This window comes from Taudactylus pleione, unplaced genomic scaffold, assembly GCF_031769625.1.
Source record: "Taudactylus pleione unplaced genomic scaffold, aTauple2 ptg000092l, whole genome shotgun sequence".
NCBI lineage: Eukaryota > Metazoa > Chordata > Amphibia > Anura > Myobatrachidae > Taudactylus > Taudactylus pleione.
In genome coordinates, this window is record NW_028284494.1 from 1479310 (window position 1) to 1498101 (window position 18792).

Genomic DNA, 18792 nt, shown 5'->3' on the forward strand with positions numbered 1-18792 from the left:
CATGCGGTCGGGCATTGTCTTGGAGCAAAAGCCACACTTTCTTCAGCAAATGTGGTGTTTGCTTCCTCATGGCTCCTCACAAATAGGATTTCGGGATGTTTGCATAGTAGTCACCATTAATTGTAGTCACCATTAATTGTCTTTTTACATGCCGAAGGAATCGCACAAAATGTTTTGGCCGGAGGTGAATTTGTATGTTTCCATACATTGGAATGTTGTTTGGACTCTGGATCATAATGATGAATCCACGTTTCGTGTCACATCACAATCGATGTCAGGAAATCTGGTATCTGCTGCGACATTCGAACAGTGTTCTTGCACGATTCAACTCGTCGTCACATCTGCTCTTCTGTGAGATTTCTGGGTACCCACCTGGCACACGCGATGCAATTTCAGTTCCTTTGTAACAATATGCTGAACCCGTTTGAATGAGATGCCAAGTGAAGCCGAAGGTTTGCATAAAGATAACCTTCTGATGTTTTGCAACATCTCCGCAGCTTTGGCAATGTTGACATCTGTAACTGCGGTGGATGGTCTCCCAGAACGCGCTTAGTCAGTCACTCGCGTTCTACCCTCTTTGAAGTGTTTCCACCACCTAAATACTACAGCACGGCTAATTGTTTCTCCAACGTATGCTTGCTGTAACATTTCATGAGTTTAATTTCCGCTTTTTTTCCAAGTTTAACACAAAATTCAATCACACATCTCTGACGTAATCTCAGACTTGTCTTCTTCTTCCGCCATGACAAAACGTACGAAGATCTTCCACTCGCTGTGACCAAACAAAGAAGACTACGGCAGTCCAACCGCAGGACTGCTGATTTACTGTATGACCTTCACAATAACCAGCATAGCTCTTGCCACATCTACCTTTGGGACAGACAGAACCAGTCTCATTACTTTCCAATTGGCCCTCGTACTGCAAAAGTCTGATTAGTACTGCAGTCCCCACTATTATCAATGGGGACTACGGTCTGACACCTACTGGATTTTTGAGTCTGGCCCTGTCGTTTATGCCGTCCACAGATGGCGTAAACCGTTTTATGCCTGTGGAGGCATCCTCTCAGGAGAGGGTTCTTACTATCCCTCTCCCGCAGCCTCTGTCCGACTCCTGAATCTGACCCTGTGCACTACAACTGTCCCAGCGAGTTACATTTAGTACATAGCAGGGATAATCATGTAAAAAATTATCCTCACTGCAATGTACAATAAAAAAAAAGCAGCACTACTACAATGTGTTTTTTTATTATTATTACATATGCACCTTAAACTGTGTAAAGTATTCATTGCTATTGAATACTAACATTCCTTTAATTTTATTTCTAGCCATTTTCCCCTAATTGTTTTCTATCTCCCATAAAGAGTTAAAAGAAATGTTGACCCGAAAACAAATAATGTTCTTCAGAAGAGATAATAACTGACAATGTGTTTGTAGAAGTTACCGGTGGTACTCAGGTAGTCATAGGTGCTAAATCTATAAGTAAGGATTAGTTATTTGATAGGGAGGTTTTATCTTGTTGCGCAACCAGACTTCTTGTCATTAAGAACATTGCAGAGATTATTTCTGAGTTTAGTTGCTTTTCATAGGAAAATAATTAATGTAGTCTTGCAAAATGGACCAGAAAGCGTCACATTATAAGAGCCCCATGACTAAGGGGCCTATTTATCAAAGCATTTGTTACACAAAATTATGCAGAAACTGTAGTTTCTGCATAATTTTATGAATCAACGCTATGTACTAATAGCCTAATGCAGGAGTTTTCACAAAAAGACTATATATAGGTGCAGATATCCTTCTCCGTTATTATCAAAGGGGATGGCGATCTGACCACTATGTACCAAACTTGAAAACCAAAGCTGTTCGTAGTTTGGCCCCATTGGTTTACGTCATCCTCTGATGGCGAAACCTCTTTATGCCTATGGAGGCATTCTCGCAGGAGAGGGATCTTATGATTCCTCTAACGCAGCCGGCGTCTGGCTCCTGAATCTCACACTGTGCGCCTACGCAGTGTCAGATTCCCCAGAGGGGTCTTTCAAACAATTGAAAGACTCCTCCAATATGCCGGGGATGTAACTCACAGGCAGGGAGTGAAGCTAGGCTTTCTGTTACCTGTGGCAAAGACTCTGCTCAGCCCAGTGGCGTAAGTTCATGCCAGGCGCCCGGATGTAAAACAGGTGGTGGTGCCCCCTCCCCACGTAGGCTCCAGCTTGATCCAGCCTCCCCGCCCCATGTATCTCTATCTCCAGCTGGCCCCCTGTGTCTTTCCAGACATTCCCCCCCTAGTGTCTCTCCAGTCATCCCAACTCGGACGCATGAACAGATGAATAACATCCCACAAGAAAAAAAAAATACACTTCAGCCCCCACAGGAAAAGAAACAAACACTTTGGCCCCTACAGGAAACAATAAAACACAATTTCTTTTTTTAACCTTATATGTTTTGTCACGTCAAGTGTTTTATATACTGGTATTGGACTGCACCAAAAGGCACATACATCACATGTGCTTTGGTGATGTGCTGGGCATTTCTTTACATTTCTATAGGTACTGAGGGATAGGAAGATTCCTTACTCCCAATAGCAGCATACCATACTACTGAGTACCCCCCCCCCCCACACACATTTGTACAGTACACAGATGGCAGCAGGGAGAACACACTGCAAAGTAAAGACATGGCAGCAGAGAGCACACACTCTACATACAGCACAGTACACAAATGACAGCAGAGAGGGGTCATATACAAGGAGTGACGTACAGACACAGGGAGGCCAGGGGTGGCAAGCACAACAGCAGGTTGAGAGGGCAGCTCACCTGCATGGTGCGGTTCAGGAAGCAGCTGTCCTGGATAGACTTGTTGAAGAGGCTTTTGCCCGGGGCCAGGCAGAGGATGCTGTCTGGCAGGTAGACCTTCCCCAGGGTACCCCTGCCCCATTGGCGGAACAGCTTAATCAAGGCCATGAAATCTCCGGTGGCTGGAGCTGCCGTGCGAGGACCTCTGCTCTTGGCTAGCGGCACACGGAAGTGCCTGCTAGCCAAAGCATATGCTAACTTCCGGTTTGCATTCCAAATGGGACACAAGTACCGGAAACATGGCTGCCGGCCAGCAGTGTGAGTCGGATTGGCTGAGGGAGCTATAGGACCAGCCTAGCGGGAACTTTCCTGCTATCCAATCTACCCCTGAACAGATCCATTTAAAACCGCTGGCAGCAGTTATAGATGGATTTATCTGTGTGCCCCCCTGACAGCTGGCACCCGAAGGCCAGTGACTCCATTGCCTCCTGGAGTTCCGCCACTGGCTCAGCCCCAACCCCCTGTAGATGGTTATCACCCTTGGTTTGCTTGGATACAGCCATCAACATTGGAAAGACTTAAATGTTTATAGGGTGAGGGCAAAACCCATTTTTTAGTCCCATTACATTAAGGTGCCAGCGAGTGCCTGCTGCATTTATGCTTTAATTCTGGGGTGTCTTCACTTTTGAAAGGAGCATGCAGGCTCAACTGTCTCAATACTCAAAGGTACTGTATGTATTGCTACCTGTACTATGCTACCTCACACACCACAGAGTATCACAGTGACCACCCCATAATATAGAGAACATTGCAGTGACCGCTATATATTGCTGAGAACATTGGGCTGTATGCAAACCCAATGGTTTGCGTACATCACCGATGGTTACTGTTTGGCACGTACTGTATGCCGATCAGTGTCTGCGAGATCGCTCACAGTACCTTTTAAGCCTTAGCATGATTAACATGCTGTTGCCATTCAATGGTGGCTAGAGGCGACGATGTGGTTCATTTTACAACACGGGAGCGCGTTGCCGCGTTTTGTAGGCGTGCCAAGGCCAGGTCCGCGTCTTACAACAGATTTCTTGGCCCTAGCTGTACAGTTCCGGCGGCCAGTCCGAGTAAGCTTACGCTAGGATGCAGCACTCAGATCTACGTTGCAGGCAGGAGGCGTCTTTTGTCCTTAGACGTCTTCTGCGACAGCTGTACGGTATTGCACAGCTGCTGCGTACAAAGAAGCAGCGGCTATGCAATACCGTACAGCTGTGAATCAGGCCCATTAATAGTAAGTCTCAACACTGCACCACACTGTTAATTATATCAAAAGTGCAAAGAAGTGCTGTCCGTCAGGCTAACGGCATTTATTACACTGTAAAATACAAACCAACACACACACAATATTCGTGGCCGGTATAAAGACCAGAACTGAAATAATTAGATCCTCTTAGAGGAAATTAGAAACACTTAATATGCAGACAATTTTATATCCAAATGATCTTAATTTATCCAAATATGGAAATTAAAATGAAACACTGCCAGGAATAGGGGTTTTGTTTATACATATGACACAGTCCCTGCAAGTTAACTTTAGTACCGTACATAGCGGGGATATTAAAATATCTGTTGCGGTACTGACTGTTAATGGTGACAGTGGCACGATTATTAATACATAGGCCGTTAATGATAAAAAAGTGAATACATCACTAAAGGTGTGTACACACAACGATTTTTTGAATGATTTAACTATAACGACGTCGTTATCGTTCAAAAAATCGTTTAGTGTAAAAGGATAAACTATTATCGTTCATGTGTGTTCACGTTTGTCGATTTGTAGTTGTCAGACTGGCCAACTGAACGATTTTCAATAGAAGTTGCAACATTTTTCCTTCAACACCCAGAAAATAGTTTAAGTAAAGTAAAACCAACTACTTTGTAAAACGATTTTCGTTCACTTTTTCAAGGGGAAAAACTGAACGAAAATTGTTCATTACTTACATCGTTGCGTGTGTGTGTGTGTGTGTGTGTGTGTATGCAGCTTTAGAGTGTAGAGTAATCAGAAGTAAGTTATTTTATTTCTGTTTGGTTGCCCTTTTATTGTGTACCTTTTGCCTACCAGTATCTTATGGTCTGGACCAACATCTATCCTATCTATTCCTTTAGAATTAGTGACATCACTGAGGCATACTTGCATTGTTTTTGGAATGTTGGCTGAACACCACATAAGTGGCTAATGTCATGGTTACTGAGGAAGTGATATATCTGAACAAAGTGTTAATTAAACCATAAAGTCAAGGGGAGGCAATCGGGAAGCCGACTGCCTAAATACCGGCAGCCGGCAATCGGCTTCCCGACTGTCTTATCACGGCAAGGGTGAAATGCCGGGCGTCTAGATGTAGACGCCCGCATTTCCCCCGACGCCGGGAGACCGCCGCCCGGCATCACGATCGTAGTGATGCCGGGCACCGCGAGCGGACAGCCGCGGGGGGCGGAGGGTTTGGTTTAGGGCTCCCGGAGGGGACTTAGGGTTAGGCACCCCCACGGGAGGGTTAGGGATAGGCTAGGGGGACTTGGGGTTAGGCACCCCCGGGGGGGGGGGGGGGACTTGGGGTTAGGCACCCCCGGGGGGGGGGGGGGACTTGGGGTTAGGCACCCCCGGGGGGGGGGGGGGGACTTGGGGTTAGGCACCCCCGGGGGGGGGGGGGACTTGGGGTTAGGCACCCCCGGGGGGGGGGGACTTGGGGTTAGGGTTAGGCACTTGGGGGGGAAGTTAGGGTTAGGCGCCCCTAAGGAGGGTTAGGGTTGTTAGGTTAGTGGATACTTACCTATCCACGATCGGGATTTCCAGCGCTGTCGGGCTTCCGCTGCATCGCACTCTGCTCCTGTCAGGCTGCCGCTGACGGGAATCGAACCGCCGGCCATGCGGCCGGTGGTATTTCATACCGATTCCAAGTCAAGTACTCAAACAAGACTGAGTAGTCAAGCTACCCATTTGCTTTTAACACATGTTCTGTAGATGATCTGTGTTTATCAGCAACAGAGGAGAGAAGTGTGGTTGAGATTCTTGACGTCAATCATTGTTATCTAGAGGGAAGTTTCCACTTTGCAGGTGTGTACCGTGATACTAGATATAGGTTTGTGAATGGTGAAATATGTAGATTACACCTGCAGTCAGCTGCCCAGGTTATGATTGATGATAAAAAAAAGACCAGCTTAGGTGTATATGGAGCCCATGGTCACCAACCATTAACCCCTCTCCTACATGCGTACAGTTGGTGTTCCAGTGGTCTGTTTAAATCTGCCACAAGGGGGAACATACAGTACATTTTTGCACCCAAGTTTCGCTTATGATATTATAACTGTCTTCTATCTATGTATTCGGTAGAATGAGGCTAGGACAATATTTGTGAGCCACTGATTCTGTATTATGGTGGAATCTGCCCAAGCCAGTTTAAAAAGGGCTGTGACCACACCTACTATATCTGTAGCCCGCAGGATACAGCCCAGGTGTGGCTCTGGCAGCTAAGCAAAGCCAAGCCAAGCCAGGAGACCAGGTTGCCTGTGGAGGCCAGTTCAGTGTGCCAGGAGGCCAGGTTGTCTAATGCAACAAACGGCTGAGATACAGACCAAAGTGTTCTAGAAGAACTAGAGCAGAGAGCGTCACCACAGATAGAAAAGAGGAACTGCACGAGTTGTGACAGGTGCAGGATGCTACAATGAACTCTATTATATATAAACACTTATCTTATGGTAAATACATTTTGTCCCAGAACATTATGTCATAGTTAATGAGAGGGATATCCCTTTCTTATTTATTTCCAAATGTGTTCGATATAGCATGCATACTTATTTTTGTTATACCATTTATATGCACTTTATTTTAGTTATTTCTTATTGAGGTATTAAATATACTTCCAGTGACTTTTATCAGTTCTTTCTGTACTTTTGCACCAGTCTTTAAGCCACCCCTTCTTGGTGAGTTGCTTTTAGCTCCATGTCATCAGAACATTATTGAAGCGCCCACCCTCTTTCTTCTTTTGGTTAATGAGCGGTTCAGGGACTGAGGGCCTGATTCCGACCCGGTCGCAACCGCTGAGCGCTCGCAACCGGGTCGATGTTTGCCCACTGGGCATGTGCACGATGGAGCCGGCTCCGTCGTACGCATGGGCGAGACCCGGCTAGCGACTGGTGCTCCGGGTCTCGCACCAAAGGGGGCGAGCTGTTGATGGTGAGTGACAGCACGCCCCCTTTGGTGGGCGGGCCGGGGGGGGGGTAGCCAGCCAAACGGAGGCGTTCCCAACGGAACGCTTGCCGTTTGGGGGCGGCCCCACTGACATCACCAGTGATGTCAGTGGGAGAGCTTCCAGCTCTGTTAGAGCCGAAAGCTCTCTGAGGCTTGCGGCCACGAGACCCTACAACAAGGGTCTCGTCGCAAGCCCGATGGTCACAATGGTCTCGACCATCAACCTGGCTGCTCGCTATAGCTATGGGTGGTCACCCACAGCTATGTAAGCGGCCAGGAGGCCGCTCCAAAAAACAAACAAAAAAAAAAACGCCCTGATTCAGAGCGAGCGCTCTTTCACAGCGTCCGGCTCTGAATCAGGCCCTGAGTTTCTGTTTGTCCCTGCAGAAAAATTGCACTGGCTATGATGGTTCCACTTATATTTATTTAAATCTGATGAGGAGTCTGCAGAGTGATATTTAACCCCAGTGGCGTCCTTAAGTTCGAGTATGTTTGCTTTTCTCAAAACACAAACTGCTCATATGTAATGTGAACTGAAGGTTGCAATTGCATTTTGACACACAGGGCCTAATTCAGACCACTCGCGAGCGCAGGAAGCTCGCAAGCGGGTCGATGGTGCCCTAATGCGCATGACGGAGGGAGCTCCGTCGTGCGCATGCGCGAGACCCGGCGAGCGACGGGGTAGCCGTTGCTCGGGGTCTCGCACCAAAGGGGGCGTGCTGTCGATGGTGACTGACAGCACGTCCCCTTTGGTGGGCGTGCTGGGGGCGTGGCTTCCAGACGGAGGCGTTCCCATGGGAACGCCTACCGTCTGGGTCCGGCCCCACTGACATCAGTAGTGATGTCAGTGGGAGTGATTTTGGCTCTGATAGAGCCAAAATCACTCCAGGGCTTGCGGCAGCGAGACTCAGCTATGCGAGCGTCCAAGAGGCCGCTCCAAGTTTAGGTAGGAGGGCCCTGATTCAGAGCGAGCGCTTTGGTCAGAGCGTCTTGCTCTGAATCAGGCCCACTGTGCCAAGGGATGTGCACTAAAAATATATGGTATTTTTTTTTTATGATCGTTTATTAATGCCATCCTGATCTATAAGCCAAATGCTGTTTTTATTATAGCAGCATCACATTAATTCTCTATTTTATGATCCTAAGTACTGAGCCCTATGATGTCAGGGCACTAGTGGACATGCTAGGGTAATCCCCTAAAAGACTGGTTTCCTACCAAGCTCCAATACCTTTTCAATTAGTGATGATAAAACAATAGGAAGATGAATTGAAACTATATTGGAGGAGTGCATCAAGTTATTGAGAGGGAATTGGACTCCCAGGAAAGTGTGGGAGGCCCCCCTAATGCTGAGGAGGGACCCGAATTGGTAGTGTTTGGTACCTATCACCAAGCATAGTTAGACAGAGATGCCCTCTTTCCAGTGCCAGCTGAAGGTCCTATGGGGCTTTAGGCAAGATGCTGGTTTGGGACCCTGTACACGGGCTGGGGGAAAACATCGTAAATGGCCACAAGTTTCTTACAGTTATGTACTTGCTATAAGATTTCCACACACTCAGACATGTGGGAGGCTTATGGCATGTGTATCAGAAATGTGGGAAAAAGAGAACCTGGGGAAGAAATGGCACCAGGATGCACTATGGGAAGAAGGCAAGCCGGCAGAGGCAGTGTGATTATCTGGACCATATTCTGCTGAGAAACCTTGGGTCCTGGTATTCATGTGTATTTTACTTTGACACGTACCACCAAACTAAACATTGTTGCAGGCCAAGTTCACCCCTTCATGGCAACGGTATTCCCCGATGGCAGTGGCCTCTTTCAGCAGAATAATGCGCCATGCAACACTGCAAACATTGGGCCTGATTCAGACCCACTCGCGAGCGGCTGGCCGCTCGCAAGTGGGTCGATGGTCTGCACTGCGCATGACGGAGGGAGCTCCGTCGTGCGCATGCGCGAGACGCGCCGAGCGAAGGACTTTCCTTCGCTTGTTGTGTCTGATCAAAGGGGGCGTGCTGTCGATGTTGATTGACAGCATGCCCCCTTTGCTGGGCGGCCCTCCCAGACGAGGCGTTCCCAAGGGAACACCTACCGTCAGAAGCCGGCCGCAGGCTTCTGCTCGCAGCGGCGATGGTCGCGATGGTCAAGACCATCGCGACCATCACCCTGCACGCTCGTATATGCTGTGGGTGGTGACCCACAGCTATACGAGCGTCCAGGAGGACGCTCCATATTTATGGAGGTGGGCCCTGATTCAGAGCGAGCACTCTGGTCAGAGCGTCCGGCTCTGAATCAGGGCCATTGTTCAGGAATGGTATGAGGAACATGACAAAGAGTTCAAAGTGTTGATTTGGCCTCCAAATTCCCCAGATCTCAATCTGATCGAGCATCTGTGGGATGTGCTGGAAAAACAAGTCCGAGCCATGGAGGCCCCACCTCACAATTTTTACAGCACTTAAAGGCTCTGCTGCTAACCAGGGGCGCATTAACAGAGGAGGGGAGCCAGTGTGCAGTTCATGTCCAGGGACACTCTCTCTCCCTTTCCAACACAGAGCGCAGCAGTAGACCGTGGGCGCTAGTCGGTGCCCAGAGTTTACTGTGCATGCGCAGGTCACCGGGGAAATGGCGCGGCAGCCATATTCCCTGTGATTTCCTTACTGCGTATGCGCAAAACTCCAGGAAAATGGCTGCTTGGCCATTTTCCTGATTGAATGTACAGCGCTGATATTGCCGATGTGGGACTCCGCAGAGGTAAGTATTAAAAATATGGGTGTAGGGTGTGCAGTGTGCACCCCCTGGAACGGGTCAGAGCTTTTTTTGGCAGCATGAGGTTGATTGGTGTATATACTGTATATTTTATTTGTGTATGGGTAAAAAAAAACAAAAAACAGAAACCTAATTATAAGGAATAATTAACTCTAGTATTATAAACTATTATGGTTAGTCAGGGGCAGCTCCTACCCTCTTAGATGAGGGGGGCTGCCGCCACTAAAAACGAGCATCACTCACCTCTTCTTCATGCGGGTCCCGGTGTCAATCTGTCATGTGCACGCGTGGCTCCCAGTGCCTGTCACCAGCTTCCAAAGGGCTGTATTGTCTGCAGCCCGTAGGAGCTGGTTAGGGCTGGTGTAAAAGCAGAGTAGCCGCTTCCCACTGGAAGCCGCTCTCTGCTAATAGCAGCCCGCACTGGTAGTCCCAGGGGGAGAAGACACCTCCCCCTGGGGCTGCCTGGTGTATATCTGACTGGCACGTGGCGCTTCCAATAGGAAGCCACTGTCAGTCACAGTAGTGTAGAGTGCAGTCACGGACTGCACTGACTTTACACTGAAGTGGCGGATTTTACTGGGGGAGCTGCAGCCCCTAGGCAAAATCCGCCACTAGTTCCAATTAAAAACCACTGAATTTGCTGGTGCCATATAATTAAAAATTGATAATCGAGGCATCCTCGAAATACCTGACCTGTCTACAGCACTGTGTGGTTATATTGTCACAGAACTCTTTAGCATAGTTGCCAACTTTCTGACTGCCCCCTCAGGGCATAGCAGGCAGTGTGGGGGTGTGTGGCAGCGCGTATTGCATAATCATGGCCCTGATTTTCAGGAGCCCTGGCCGTTGTGGGAGATTAGACAATATGCTCTTTGACTTTTAGAATACATTGTGGTTAGAAAGTGTACTACTCTACACCAGTGGTTCCAAAACTGTGCCCCGTGGCACCCTGCTCAACACACTTTGCCGGAACAGAACAACTGCTCCATATATTAATTGTTCTCTACATTTGAATGTATAACAATAAACTATTACTACTGACACTCAAAAGCCGCTAAGAAGAAACTTGCGCAACTATCCCTAAGGATAGAAAGTGTTGGATACTGCCCAATCCTGCCTGACTGGTTGAACCAGTTCCCTATAGGCGTGAGGATGTGAGCTGAGGGCTGGAGTTGCCTCATTTCTCTTAACTTTTTCTTCAATCTCCTTTTTGGCTCCTTATGGTTTTTACATTACATTTGAAATTAAAAAGAAAAAAAATAAACTGGAAAGTATATGGTTTTCTCTCTCTGGCTCTCTATGGGCGGGATGTACAGTACTAAAGCTTAAAAGTTTTCAGGGTTTTGGCCTCATTCCAGGCTTGCCGACTTTCTGGCTGCCCCTTCCGGGAGGGAGCAGCCAGATCGGCATGACAGGGGGCATGACCATCGCGAGGAGGCGGGCCTGGCCAGATGCATATTTGTCGATGGGGCGGGGACACACGATTGCATCATTTTGTCCCTGCCCCCACTACACAATGCCGATATTACAGGCATTGTGAAGCATGGGGCAGGGCCAAAATGATGTGATTCGCGTCAACGCCCCCACCCCCCTCCCTGCTGCGGGAGTTTCTAAGGTAATTGCGGGGGGGATAGGAGGGGTGGGTAATTGTGGGAGGAATGCCTGTCCTCCCAGGAGGTCGAGAGCAGTACCCGACTTTCCTGAGGCTCCCGACCAAATCGGGAGGGTAGGCACGTATGCCTCATTTCCATATGTACCAAGCTCCGGCATGTGATACATTCAGGAGCTTGGACTTGGTGGGCTACACCATCTTTAGATGGCGTTGCCTAATAATAGTAGTCTATGGACTTCTTTTCGGATTTCCTTCTGAGAGGGATTCAATCTGGTCCCTCCCAGTGTCCCCTGCGGCGCGTATCATGCACAGAAGTCCTCCTATAGCAAAGGACAGCTCTGATCAAGATTTTAATCGCATTGTTAGGGTTTTTATAGTGTACAACACAAAAACTGATCCAGTCACTGGGGTCGATCCAATTGGCCGTGATCTCGCAGGTGCGTGTCATCGCGGCAACAGTCGCATTTTACGGCAGCCCAAACTCGCACGAAAAGTGCTTGCAGACAAAGGGCTGCAAGTAAAATTGTGCGAATTGGGTCTGAGTGGGTCGCGAGGAGTGTCGAGATGCGGTGCCATTGCTGGCGTTTTAATGCCATGGCAACAGCAACTCTAATTCTTCGCGGACAATTGGATTGACCCCAAGGGGTAAATTTACTAAAGTGAGAGTTTTTAGAAGTGAGTTTTAAAAGTGATGTTGCCCATAGCAACCAATCAGATTCTAGCTATTATCTTCTAGAAGGTGCTAGTTAAATGTTAAGTAGAATCTGATTGGTTGCTATGGGCAAAAGCACTTCTAAAACTCACTTCTAAAAATTCTCACTTTAGTAAATTTACCCCCTAATGTCTGTTGTAAAAATAAACTTTGTGTGTTGGCAATATGTGGTCTGTTCCTTGCGCGTGTGTGTATGCATGTGATTAGCATTGCAGCCTCATGGCGCTGGGGTCATGAATTCATTTCCAGAACCCTGATTATGTGGGGTTTATATGTTCTCCCTTTGTGTGTTTCTGCCACAATCCAGAAGCATACTTGTAGATTAATTGGCTACTGGCTAAGGGGCTTATTTTATTAATTGTTTAGTTTTAGACCCTAGAATTATAATTTTTTGTCGTGGCAATAAAAAAATGTACTGTCGGGATGTATGATACAAAAAATAAACCATCATGCAGGGACAGGGCTTTCAATAGGAGCCCGTCCCTGAGATGTGTAAAAATACAGTGATCACTAATGCAATAACTTTACTTTCTCGTTTGGAGGCTGACCGCACTACTGTGCATGTGGAGATCTTATGGATCCCTCTCCCGGTAAATTGTGGGTTTTTTAGCCCATAGGCTGTAATGGGTAAATTGTCGTTAGATATCGGAGCTTGACAAATCGCATAATATAGCAACCCCATAGAACCAAAAAGCTCTATACTGAATAATCACAAACACTCATAAGTATTAATGTGGACACTACCTCTATGGCAATAACATAGGTGTAAATATAGGTGTATATTTAATCATCAATATTTGTGGGATATCCCCCGAAAACTGCTGTTTTTGGGGGTACATGCAATTATTAAGGGTCCCCCAGATGCACCATGGAGAAATTGCAGATACAGTATCTGCCGCGGTCCTTCTACTTTTGAACGCAAATACAGCCCCGATAGGTGTCTATGGGGGCTGCTGTATAACCAAACTAGCTTGGCCCCGATATAGACTGGCCTCTGCAGATGTTGCTAACCTATAGTAGCCTATGGCTATTTTATCTGACCCCGATAATGCATGTGCCAGCCGGCGGCTGTGGGGGACCCATACCAGGAAGCAGTGTGATAATGTCAGCTTCCAGCTCTTCGCCAGAACGGCTATTATCGGGAGGGGGGTATGAGTACTACTTATCCAGGTTGGTTGGAGGGCCAGCGATCTTCCCCCCCCCCCCCCCCCCAGTAGCTACCTACATGTACAATAAGTCACAGCATGCCCTGCCACTCTGCAGCAGCTGGGGCGTTATGGGAAAGCGTTAATCTGCCCACCGGCAACTAAATGGTTAATCAGCAGTCAAACCTAGTGGTAGTGTGATGGGATGGGGTTGGGTATGAGATGCCGTCGCTCAGGATCTTGGCATTCAGAATCCCGACGTCTGCATGCTGAGAGGGTTAGAATTCAGACACCTGTTTAAGTATCCTAACACTACCCCAAGTCCTCTTTCTGCACGCTAAACCTAACTTCCCCCCTGCATAGTGCCTAATCCACCCCTAGTTCCTAACCCTCATCCCACTACCTACCGACGGGATACTGGCACCGGGATTCTGACTGGTGTTGGGACTCCACGCTGGCATTCTGAGCACCGGCATCCTGACACTACCTCCCGTGGGGATGCTAGCCAAGAGCTGGGTGACCTGATGGAATCGTGAATTCTGCTCTCTCCCAGAAAATTCTGGAGGAGAATGTCGGTCATTAGTCTATGATCTGAAGTTCAATTGGGATATACAGCAAAACAAAGATCCAAAGCAGAAAAGCAAGTCCACTTCCCAATGGCTCAAAATAAGTCCTGACTTGAATCCAATTGAGATGCTGTGGCAGGACTGTAAATGGGCAGTTCATGCTTGAAAACTTTCCAATGTGGCTGAATTAAAGCAATTCTTCAAGAAGAGTGGTCCAAAATTTTCTACACAGCAATGCGAAAGACTAATCTGCAGTTATTGGATTTGATGGCAGTTGCTGCTGCTAAAGGTGACACAACCAGTTATTAAGATTTGGGAGAGGGGGGACAATTAATTTTTACATGGGTAACCCAGAGGTTCCCAAACCTTGATCCTCAAGGCACCCTACCAGTCCAGGTTTTAAGGATATCCATGCTAGATAACAGGTGACCTAATTGCATACTTACCTACTTTGTCCACCCTCCGGGAGGGGGCAGCCTGGACTACAGAGGCGGTGGGCGGGAAAGTGGGTGGTGCAGGGGTCGTGGCGGCACGATTGCTTCATCGTGGTTCTGTCCCCGCTGTACAGTGCAGAGAAAACAGGTATTGTATAGCGGGGAGCTGGGCTAATCGCAAATTGATTCATCGTGCCCACCCCTCCGGAGCACCCACCTTTGCTCTGTATGTGGGTGGTTGCAAGGGGAGGTGCGGGCGGAGGGAGGGCCGCTGAGGAGTACGTGCTGTGGAGTAGGGTGTGGGAGACGCCTACTTTTCCAGATGGCCGGGAGCGTAGTCAAGTATGCCTAATTAGTACCTCAGTCAATTTGATTTAACCACCTATGCTCAACCAAGGATATCTCTTAAACCTGGACTGTTGGGGTGCCTTGAGGAGCGTGTTTGGGAACGTCTGAGGACAGGATGAGTTTAAAACTTTCATTTACCCAATGCTCTGGGCACTTATGCCGAATAGCGGCCAGCGAGTAGGCAGAGTGTGATTAGTGCCAGGGACCGACTGAATATTTGTGCTGGAAAGCATGGCAGGAGGTGGCTGCATTCCATGGCAGCAGACTGAACTCTAGAGACTTTGGTGCTGGGTTATTTGAGTTGACCTATTTAATTTCTAGGCCTGCTTTTCCAGGCTGCAATGTGTATTTGCTAAATAGCAGTGTCTTCTTCCATTAAAAGACACTAGGAAACTGGGAACTTGCCTGTCGCGTGTCCTTATTTATCTGAGCCTGTTACAATTTGTTATATATATATATATATATATATATATATATATATATATATATATATATAATATAATTTTTTTTTTTTTTTTTTTTTCAATTGTAGTATTTATTATCCTTTTGCTTTGCAGTGTATTAAATATTGTCATGTGAATTTTTATGTCTGAATCTGATCAATTATACGCAACAATTTCTTCATCCAATATGACGGTTTTGTTTTTCCTTGTTGGAACATTGTTGAGTCATCCTTTATTTATTTATTTTTTGTTTTAGTTGATCACTGTTCATATTAACCTCATTTGCCCATTACTATAAAAATAATAGCAAGCGTCTTAGGCACAGTGAGCAAACAGAGGGGCCTGGCACAGCCCAGTACTAGAATACTCCCTTCCAGGATATACAGTGTGTTTTCATTCTTACAAGGTAATATCAGACACTGAAAAAGAACTCTGCTGGTTTAATCCTGTATTTTAATACTCCAAATTACTGTTCTGCAAATAATCTCACTTTACACTTTGACGTCACAAAGACCAAGTTTGTCTTGTTTTGTTCTTGTTTATAAGTTAATTAATTTTCACTGCCTGAGGTTTAAGTAGTACAATTATTAGATAATGTTTTTTGCTGTATTGTGGTTAATGCAATGGACAGACCTTGACATGGAAAATATAGAAATAGCATTTTGAATTCTTTATAGAATAATGACTACATATGTATAAATTGGTAGCAATTGCTCGGGTATGACTACTTGAGGCAATATCCGATAAGCATATATACTGTAGATAAGGATGCAATCAATTTATTCATAATTATTTTAACCAAGGGAAGTATAAAATGCACATTATGGGGACAATTCAGTTAGAGCGAAGGGGACAAATGACCTTTGTAACATCGTGGTAACACCACCAATGGCGCCGCAATGTGCCACCCTCGCGGCCTGATCTCGCCTCGGACTGGTACATTTTTGTATGCACCTCTGTGCAAGTCCGGAGGTACTGTAAGTGCAGTATAATAGCCACACTTACTGGCGGCCACGAGTCATTGAGTAATTGCTATGAGGGACTTATAACCTGCACTAAGACGTTTTATTTATATACCTGCATACATAAAACACATGATACAAGGCTAGATGATCTGGCAAATCTTTGAAACTATTTAAGGGGCATATCCAGTTAGGTACGAGTTTACCGAAAATCTCACACAGGGTTATTTCCATTGGTGCAAGATTTTTGGTATTCAATTGGGTGCGGAGTTTTGAATTTTTTTTTTTTGAGAGCCTCCAGAGCAGGTCCCCGCACACATTACCTCTCACTCTGCACATACACTACACTCTACTGCACTGCACCCCGCACACATTACCAACACTACACTAACTCTCACTCTGCATGCACACACTACAGTACACTGCACCAACCACACATTACCTACACTACCTCTCACTCTGCGCACACACACTACACTGTACCCCGCACACATTACCTACACTACCTCTCACACTGCGCACACACTACACTACACCCCGCACATATTACCTAAACTACACTACTGCTCTCTGCACACACACACACACTACACTGCCCCAGCTCCCCGCACACATTACCTACACTACCTCTCACACTGCGCACACACACTACACTGTACCCCGCACACATTACCTACACTACCTCTCACACTGCGCACACACACTACACTGTACCCCGCACACATTACCTACACTACCTCTCACTCTGCACCCACACTACACTACACCCCGCACATATTACCTAAACTACACTACTGCTCTCTGCACACACACACACACACACACACACACACACACTACACTGCCCCAGCTCCCCGCACACATTACCAACACTACAGTACCGCTCACTCTGCACACACTACACTACGCCCCGCACATATTACCTACACTACCGCTCACTCTGCACACACTACACTGCACCCTGCATATATTACCAACACTACCGCTCACTCTGCACACACTACACTACACTGCACCCCACACACATTACCTACACTACCGCTCTCTCTGCACCATACATGCCGATATCCTGGCTGCCCCTTCCGGGAGGGAGCATCCAGGGGGGCGGGGGCGGTAAAAGGGGGGTGACCGGGGACATTACACACTGTTTAGAGGTGGGGCTAGGGGCGGATCCACATACTCGCATCATTTTAGCCCCTTCCCTACTACACAATACTGAGATTTGTGGCATTATGGAGCAGGGGGCGGGGTCATGTGATTCTCGCCGAATCGCGTCATCGTTATCAGCCCCACCACTGCCGATGTTTGGGGATGCATTGCAGGGAGGGGCCGGGAGGCTTGCCTACTTTTCCGGGGGTCTGAGAGCGGCACCCGATTTTTGGGAGGCTCCTGGCCAAATTGGGAGAGTAGGCATGTATGCTCTGCACACACTCCCCACACACACTACACTACACTGCACACACTCCCCACACACAAAACCTACACTACACTACCGCTCACTCTGCCCACACACATTACACTACACTACTGCTCACTCTGCCCACACACATTACACTACACTACCGCTCACTCTGCCCACACACATTACACTACCGCTCACTCTGCCCACACTCCCCACGCACATTACACTACACTACATTACACTGGCACACAGGGGTGCTGAGAGGAGGGAGAAGCAGGTACTAATTACTCAGGCTGGCTTCCTGGAGAGGCCTGGCAGGGGGCCCGGACCCAGTGCCGCACCTTCCCCTCTTACATCAATGCTGCCCAGCACACGCTGCTGTGTGCTGGGCTGCACTGGGAGACTGCTCATGGCTGCTAAGCAGCAGCCATAGCAGTCTCCTATGCCTGTGGGGGGCGATCACAATGGTTGCGGCCCCCCACTGGCTATGTTCCGGGCTGAGGGGATCTCAGCGTGCCCCCCCTCCCTCCCCAGCGCGCAGTGCTGGCTGCAAAAAAATGCTTTTTATCTCATAATGGGGCGTGGTCATGCCTCCCACAATTAGGCCACACCCCTTTACCCGCGCCTGGCACACATTACACTACCTACACTACCGCTCACTCTGCACACACTCCTCACACATACTACACTACACTGCACCAACTCCCCACACACTACCGCTCACTCTGCACACACCCGACACACACTACACTGCACATGCTCCTCGCACACACTACCTACACTACCCCTCACTCTGCACAAACTTCCCACACACTACATTCGCCAACTCTCCCTCATTGTTACTATTTCAGAGAGTCTCCCTAATGATCTCCCACTCTCCCTGAAGAGTCTAGCAATATCCCTGAGTGCATCTTGTCCCCTTTCCTGCATTGGTTATAAGGCACAATGATCCCTACGGCTACATGCATTTTCTGAGAAGTATCGGTGTGTTTTCATCAACAAGTAGATTTTACTAACTTATTTGAGGCTCATTTATATTCAATTTAATGGCACATCTCTCATGTAGCAGTACACGTCCACTTTACCGCCGCGCTCATAGATGCTACTTTCACAATCTCCCTGAAATGCTTTTTAAAAAGTAAGCAAGAGAGATTACACTACATTGTACCCAAACACACTACACTGCTCCCACTCCCCACCTCGGCAGCCATCTGCAGGCTGACTGAAATGAAAAATTCCCCTCTCACAGGATTTTGCCTGCAAAAAACCCAGCAACCTATTTATTTTTTTCATTTTTTAATTGGATGCTGTAAATATCGGGACTGTGCATACCCGCGGTAATCCAAAATTGTTTGCTAGGTCTGCGTAATTTTTTGCCAG

General features: G+C 47.5%; 1 protein-coding gene across 1 annotated transcript in view; it reads left to right on the forward strand.

Moving 5' to 3' along the window:
* Positions 1-18792, forward strand: part of ELOVL7 (ELOVL fatty acid elongase 7) — a 36005-nt gene that overhangs the window by 2452 nt on the left and 14761 nt on the right. The gene's annotated exons all lie outside the window — the stretch shown is intronic.